Source organism: Scleropages formosus, chromosome 1 (genome assembly GCF_900964775.1).
Source record: "Scleropages formosus chromosome 1, fSclFor1.1, whole genome shotgun sequence".
NCBI classification, from domain to species: Eukaryota; Metazoa; Chordata; class Actinopteri; order Osteoglossiformes; family Osteoglossidae; genus Scleropages; species Scleropages formosus.
Window position 1 is genome coordinate 43,442,545 of NC_041806.1, and position 7,851 is coordinate 43,450,395.

A 7,851-nucleotide genomic window follows, 5' to 3' on the forward strand; every position below is an offset into this window, starting at 1 on the left:
TTTTTTGTTGCAAATGTTGCAGTTCTTGGTGTTGTCATTGTCATGCAGTAACGTACCTTTAAACCTGCAATTGCAATTAATCTTAGGCAGCATGTGGGAAGATATGTTTTTCCTAAGAAATAATGGTAATTTGGCCAACCCACAGTAGGAAGTTGCTGGCGGGTGTGATTTTATGGAACGAATTAACCCCGTTATGTGAGGAATGGCTGTAACTGTAAATAAATAAAGGTCATACTTTACTTCCACCACTAGGTGATGCTAGTATATGGTCACTCTACTGGCCTGCTTTTCATGTCTCTCCATTAATCTCACATTCATCAACCACTGGACTTTATGTTTTACTTCTAGCCAAATTGGCTTCACTATTGATAGCTGATATACGTTCCATATTTGCCAGTATATCCTTTCACACGTTGTCAATAATAGCTTGTATAGGGTCATGGTGGTCAGGAGCCTATCCTGGAAGCATAGGGCATGAGGCAGAACACAGCCAGAAAAGGACACCAGTCCATCACGGGGCAATCAGATACACACACAATGGGCAATTTTAGAGTCAGCAGTTTACCTGAAACATTGGGACCATGGGAGGAAACCAGAGCACCTAGAGGAAACCCACGCGAGCGCAGGGAGAAATTGATGCAAATTCCACCGACACCAAGCCGGGTACCAACCACGCCCGAGCCCGGACCCCATGACCTGTGAGGGATCAGCGCAACCTGCGCTGTCGCTATTCCACACCATATATATCCACATTTAATTTGGCTGTAAACACCGCTTAATCTCTCAGATAGGTGCCACATTCAAAAGCACTTTATTGGCGTAATGGGTATCGGCTGCGAAAACCTCTGGCTAGAGAAGACAAGCGAGACATCGCCGTTGGCCGAACTGCTGCGGGGAACGTGCCGAAGGAACTCCAGACCCCCTCTGACTTATTACTCTAATCACTTGGGGAAATTTATGAGCTGGAAGGTCTCCAGCAGAATGTATTAACATAGATGTGATCCCATTTTCACTCTGTCTCGAGGTTCCCCACTGTCCAGATGAGTAATTGAGCAAGGTCCAAAGCGGCCTTCTGCAGGAGCCTCCAGCCGCCCACGCCCCGAGGCACTCTCTTAGCTGCTGAGCGGCCGAGTCAAAGCTCCTTCTCAGCACCGGTACCATGCTCCACACCGTTTTTTACCCTCTTACCCCCATCTTCAGGCCTTTTGAAAGGCTGGAATGCACAATCTGAATTTAGGGAGGCTGGCTCAGGGCAACACAAAATCCATCGGCACCAACCGCTTGTCCTAACTGGGGTCGCGTAGAGCCGGAGCCAAACCCGGCAACGCAGGGCACAAGGCCGAAGGGGGAGGGGTCACCCCCAGGATGGGACGCCAGTCCATCGCAAAGTAGCCCGAGCGGGACTCGAACCCCCGACCCGCCGTATAGCAGGCACCGGCTGAACCCGCCGTGCCACCACGCCCTCCCCAAAACGCAACATGTGAGCTGTTTAATATGTGCGAAGTTCACTGGACGTGTTTCCAAAGCCCGAGGGTCACACCGAGACGTGAAGTTTCCGAGGTCTCCGTGAGCCGGGGTCAGTCAAAGCGCAGGGGGTCTAAATGCTCTCTGTTTTTGCCCCTTCCGTCACCTGCCAGTGTGGCAGTGTTGCATTCTCTCCTCTCCTCCTACGAAGACATGCTATCAGGTAAAGAACACCGGGGCCGCGCTCACGTGGTCAGGCGGACACAGTCTGAGAGCCGTGGGGCCGGCGTTTGGATTTCAGCCACTTTGGGCCATGTTTTGAGGAACAGCTCAGTGATTCAGAGCTCAGATCCCAGATGATGGCCTTCTCAACTCTGCATCTGATCCCTCGCACTCCATTGAATCGCGCTGCTGACAGATTCTGTTCTAATAGCCCTGCGTTCCGGGCCGGAACCTATCAGGGACTGGGTCAAGTAGATCGATTTCTGTCCTGTTCTATTTATTAATCAGCACTTAATTTTATTTTTTTTTTTCCATTTAGGTGAAGCTGTTCTCCAAAAAGACTTCCAATGTTGAGCTATAGAGCTGGGTCATTTTTACTGGAGTAATTCAGTCTAATTACCTTATTACCTTCCTCAAGGGTACTACAGAGGAAGGTAGGATTCCAACTTGGATCCTTTGAGTACAAGGCGCTGAGACTAATCCCTGTGTTACCTGTGAAACCTTGAAGTAATGGATGTTGTCTCCAGTATATTCTGTGTGTGTGTTTGGGACCTTTGTATTTCCTGTTGGACTCAGGTCTATAGGTAGCCACTTTTGTAATATATGCCAGCGAATACAGCGGTGTAGATCAACGTAATAATAATTTTTTTAAAAATTGCTTGTCTGTATCTAAAGCTTTGTTGCAGAATGCATTATTATATACTCTGATTTTTGCATCATTTTGGAAAAAGCAAAAAAATGGTAAAAAGTGGTAAACAAAAGATATCTGTGATAATCATTCGAACTGAAATTGGGAAATCGAAATAAGCGGCAAAATAGAGCGGTTATTGTAGGACTCCTGGAATTTTCTGTTAAAATTCCCATAGCGAGTTTTTAGCATTGCTACACGGAGTCTTTCTCTTTTTTTCCTGCCACTGCTGCTCTGCAGTGAAGTAAGCTGTAGTCCTGGTCCACCCATCTCAGTCCACCCTGCGTCACCCTCACATCACCTCCTGCGGTGTGCCTCGGCTCCACCCGCTACCCGACGCCACCAGAGAGACAAATTCACCGTAAGCGGTAGATCGTGAACTGACCCCACGATGCTGGAGCTAAACCCTCACACAAGACCCATGGAGGAGTGTGTTCGAACCCTGGGAAAGTCGTGCATCCAGCCCCGGACTGTGGTGACACAGCCTAATTTCCTGGGAACCCAATCAAGGGCATATTTCCAGATTTCCATGCATCCGCCCAGTTTCATGATGAGCAACGATAACAGAATGATAATGGCATTTTTGAAATTCTTGGTTGTGCCCCTTTTGGTGCTGATGATGATTAGTTGACATTTACAGGCACACATTGACTGAAACTGCTTGTCTCATCTGGGGTCACGGCAAACCGGAACCTAACCCGGCAACATAGGGTGGAGGGCTGTAGGAGGAGGGGACACACCCAGGATGGGACACCAGTCCATCACAGGGCACCCCAAGGGGGACTCGAACCCCAGACCCACCAGAGAGCATGCACAGGCCAAACCCACTGCACCCCCACTAGTTGAAGTTTACTGATTACAAAAATGCCACTAGTTCTTCTAGATTGTCACTTTTACTTTGGTACTTTAGAGTCATTGGAAGATTCTAGAAGGCACTGAAACATTCTGGAAAGCATCAGCTCCTAAAAGGTACTGGAGTTTTCGGTGCTTGGAACCAGAATTTTGGTGCCAAAATTCGCCAATATTGGCTAATTTCAAGAATGCGCAAGAATTTTTCTAAAAACTGACATATAGTATGAACTAACGCCAGTATGATTAACAAAATTGGATGGGAAATGCAAAAAAATCCACGTAATAAAATTTTTGTTACATTGTGTAACGTGTCGTTTCTTACGGTTAGTAAGGTAACACAGTGACGGCACGATGGCACAGCTAGTAGCACTGCTGTCTCATACCCCCAGGGTGGCGCGAGAGAACGTGGGTTCAATCCGTGCTCAGTCTGTGTGGAGTTTGCATGTTCTCCCTGAGTCTGTGTGGGTTTCCTCTGGGTGCTCTGGTTTCCTCCCACAGTCCAAAGACATGCTGTTCAGGTTACCCCATGGTGTGTGAGTGACAAAGAGAGTGTGTTCCACTGATGTATGGATGAGTGACCCAGTGTAAGTAGTGTATCTAGGAGTGTAAGTCACCGCGGTGAATAAGGTGATAAGGTGTGTGGGCTGATAACACTACATAGAGTACATTGGAAGTCACTTTGGAGAAAAGCATCTGATAAGTGAATAAATGTAACTGCTCTTACAGCCATGGTGTTCCTTCAGCAAGTTCTCCTGTACCTTCTTAGGGTGTTTTTGACGGAGTCACACAAGCCGTGGAGTTCTTAAGAACCAGATGCGGTGGAACACGCTGGTTACATTATTCTTCTCCACCTTCTGCAGGCCACAGACCCCTTTAATAACAAAATGTAACACAAAAATGTATTGTCTATTTTTTTTATATATTTTCCATTCAGTTCCGTTATATTAAACATACTTTTGGCGTTAGTCTGTTTTATATGTCAGTTTTTAGGAAAATATTCCACATTCTTGAAATCTCATACATTCTACAGTGTTTCTGGTACTTTCTACAATGTTCTGGAGCCTTCCAGAATCTTCCAACGGCTGTAAAGTAGCAAACTAAAAGTGACACTCCAGAAGAATCGGTCGTGTTTTTGCAATCAGTAAACTTTAATCATAATCAATGCAAAAACATCTAAGAGCTTTGGAAAATGTTGCTGCGTTGTGTAATCTAACAAAAGATAACAACGTCCATAAATAAAATCAAACGAAAATACTGCACTCAGTTTCTTACACCAAGGACTGAGATCTTCCTATAGAATTACGTCATGGAAATTAATAACACGGTAATATTTAATTGGGGGTGCGGTGGCGCAGCAGGTTTGACTGGGTCCTGCTCTCCGGTGGGTCTGGGGTTTGAGTCCCGCTTGGGGTGCCTTGCAATGGACCGGCGTCCTGTCCTGGGTGTGTCCCCTCTCCTCCACCTTTGCGCCCTGTGTTGCCGGGTTAGGCTCCGGTTCGCCGCAACTCCACGTGTGTGGGTGTAATATTTAATTTATTTACAGGTGTACGCCGGGTAGCTGTACCAGTGCCTCAGGGAGCCCGGGCCGGACGTAGGTTCGAATATAGCTCAGTCTATGCGGAGGTTGCATGCTCTCCTTTGTTTGCGTGGGTTTCCTCCCAAATCTAGACGTGTGTGCATGCGTGGGTACGCCGCGATGGACTGCTGTCCCGGCCTGGATCCACCCTACTTTATCGTGCACCCCAGGCTTTCGGGATAGACTCTGGACTTTGATCAGTGCTAAAGGATTGCGAGTGGTGTTACGTCTAAAGCACGCGTGTGTTACACAGAGCTCCCGAAGCCCATCGTCATGATCAATGGGATCAATAGCAAGACCTTGGGTTCAGAACCCCTGCATCGTTCAAATGAGAGAAACAGCCTTGCTGATCATGAGTACCTTACAATTTTCCCCCTATGCAGTTAGAGTGAATTTTGGATACTGGAGTTCTAAATGGCCCCTTCGTGACATTTTGGCTTTATATACAGCTGAGAGCGGCTGCGGAATATGACATCGACTGTGGAAACCGGCCTTGGACGCGCATAGCGACGTCTCGCGCGAATCATTCGACGATCACGACAGGCTTCTCAAAGCGCAGCAGTGGGAAGAACGGCGACTTTCCTAAATCACTTTGCTATGTGGCCGGGGAAGTGCGTGAGCCTCACATGGAAACACACGCACAGCAGCGAAAACAGATGTTCGTGTTCCAGAAAAAGTGGAACGTTTCACTTACAACCTTTCGCAACGCAAAAGCCTCACCCCGCGCACCTCGGTTTGGGAATTCGGACGAGATGCGACGGACCGTGGATTTTCGTCGCGGCGACGAGGCCGTCCCAGTTCCACCCGGACGTGGGAAAACGACGGGCAAGAGCGGAGCTGGTGTTTGCATGCCTCATCCTTGACCCAGCCTGAAACCAACCCCCAAACCACTAACAGCATGGTTTTTGTCCACCACTGGAAGCCCTTGTTCTTGCCCAGAGCAGCTGAGGCCACGGGCTGCGCCAATGCAAGGGTCCCATGGGCTCGGGTCACTGTGGAGCGGCCAACTGAGCAGCCACGTTCGCTTGAGGCAGCCTCCTAACAGCCATGACCGTGGCCTCTCCCCAGCATCTGTTTTCTCACTTAGCCCTGCGTGTGGGTTCGACAGCGGCGGAGGGAGGCACGGAGACTGCGTCGCTTCAAAAATCAGGGGCACCTGTTTACGACGCCCTTCTTTAGAGCTTCGCTCACCCGCTTTAACAACAAGGCCAGATGAAACGGCACGGAAATTACATCCGCTGCCAGAAATGGGAACGGCGGTTCCGCCGCGCCGCACGTGTTTGTAATCTGCGAGGGGCTGACGGTAACGCGACGTGTCCAGCGTACTGATGGGGTGCGATGCTCGCCGTGACTCACTGTCTGTGCAGCGGGGGCCATTTGCGGTGCGACCTCTCGAAAGCGCGGATCGTACGCGCCGCTTACACCGAGTGACCCGGGACGAAGAAATCGGCCGGACAGCGCGGCGCCCTTCCTGCCCCTCCCGCGTCCCCTGCCTTGTGACAACAGGCACGCGGGTGCCCGTATTAATCACGCTAACATAAGCACTTGTCAGGCCGGTAACGAATTCAGCACAGGCCTGGGGCTGTACTCTTGCACGGACTCGCAGCCTTGACCGTTTCCCGTAAAGTGACTCCAGCAAAATGCAAGTTCGATATTTGGTGGTGATTTTCCACTCTGCCTTCGTCTTCATCTCGAGTTCCACGCTAACGAAGAGCGAAATTAACGTCAGCCTTTAGAGCACAGCAGCCAGGTCCGAGGGAGGGTGGCTGTACATCACGTACACAGGCGCACGCACACACACAGACGTTGGCTGAAGCCGGTTGTCCCGAGTGGAGTCGCGGCGAACCGGAACCTAACCGGGCAACACAGGGCACAAGGATGGAGGGGCAGGGGACACACCCAGGACGGGACGCCAGTCCATCGCAAGGCACCACAAGCAGGACTCGAACCCCAGACAAACCAGAGAGCAGGACCCGGCCAAGCCCGCCGCGCCCCCCACCGTACGTGACGTAGCCTTGCGAAAACATGCTGAATATATCTCTGGAATTAATGGTGAAAAGAGACGAGAGACGCACGGAAAGGAAGGGGTGGAAACGTTGGGCTGCGGAGATGAGCCCCGACTCCCGTCCCGCGGCAATTTCACGTCTGTCTGCTTGAAGCACAGCCTGTGCGTACGTGTTCCTCTGCGGTCTGGGTCTTCGGCAGATCCCTTACAAAATCGCGTGGGGGAGGACGCGCCGCAGGTTAGCTCGACCGAGAGCTTTTCGCAGGACTTCCTCAGTCCCGGGTTTGACTCTAGCCCTTCGAGCCCTCGGTTAAGCGGCGCCCACCGGCGTCACACTGCCATGTGCCCCGCGGCCGAACGCACTCATTAGTGGGGGCTGACGTTCCGGTGGTCATCCTCGAACGAAGAGCCGGTCCCTCAGCTCCCAGAATCCCTCGCCGCCTGCTCTGTGGCAGACTGACCACCCAGAGAGCGCAGCGCACCCCCTCCCCACCAAACTCAAAGCACTGTTTACAGAGGTTTTCAAAGTTGCAGTCTTGGTTTTGCTGCTCTGTCCACTCCATTGACCGGTTCTTGGCTCGGTGAACTTCTCCGGTTGCGGTCCAGAACCACTGGACGGTTCCGCCTTACTCTGACGTTGACCTATTCCTGTGTGTGTAGTTAAACTCCCCCTGGGAGACCAACTACCGCATGAGTGTCAACAGGAGAGATCGTCACTGAAAATGTGAGCTTTTTTGACCTTCAGCTGAGTATATATGCATAAATAGAATTAAGAAATAGATGGAAAGACCTTAAACCCAAAAAATATTTTGAAAAAAACAATAGTGTCAGGATAACGTATCTCAGTTCTCCAAAAACGCCCCCACCTGTTCCCCTCCCACGTGTCTGGTGGCGCTTTCCACCCGCGCGACAACCACGAGCGTCGGCTTTTTTTTCTCTCTCTCTCTCTCTTTTTCCTTTTCCTTTGCTTCTCGTTCCAGTGACGAGCTCGTGCTCATCCCCCAACACCCCCTCCCCCCCCTTTTCGACGTCTTCCCTACCGTT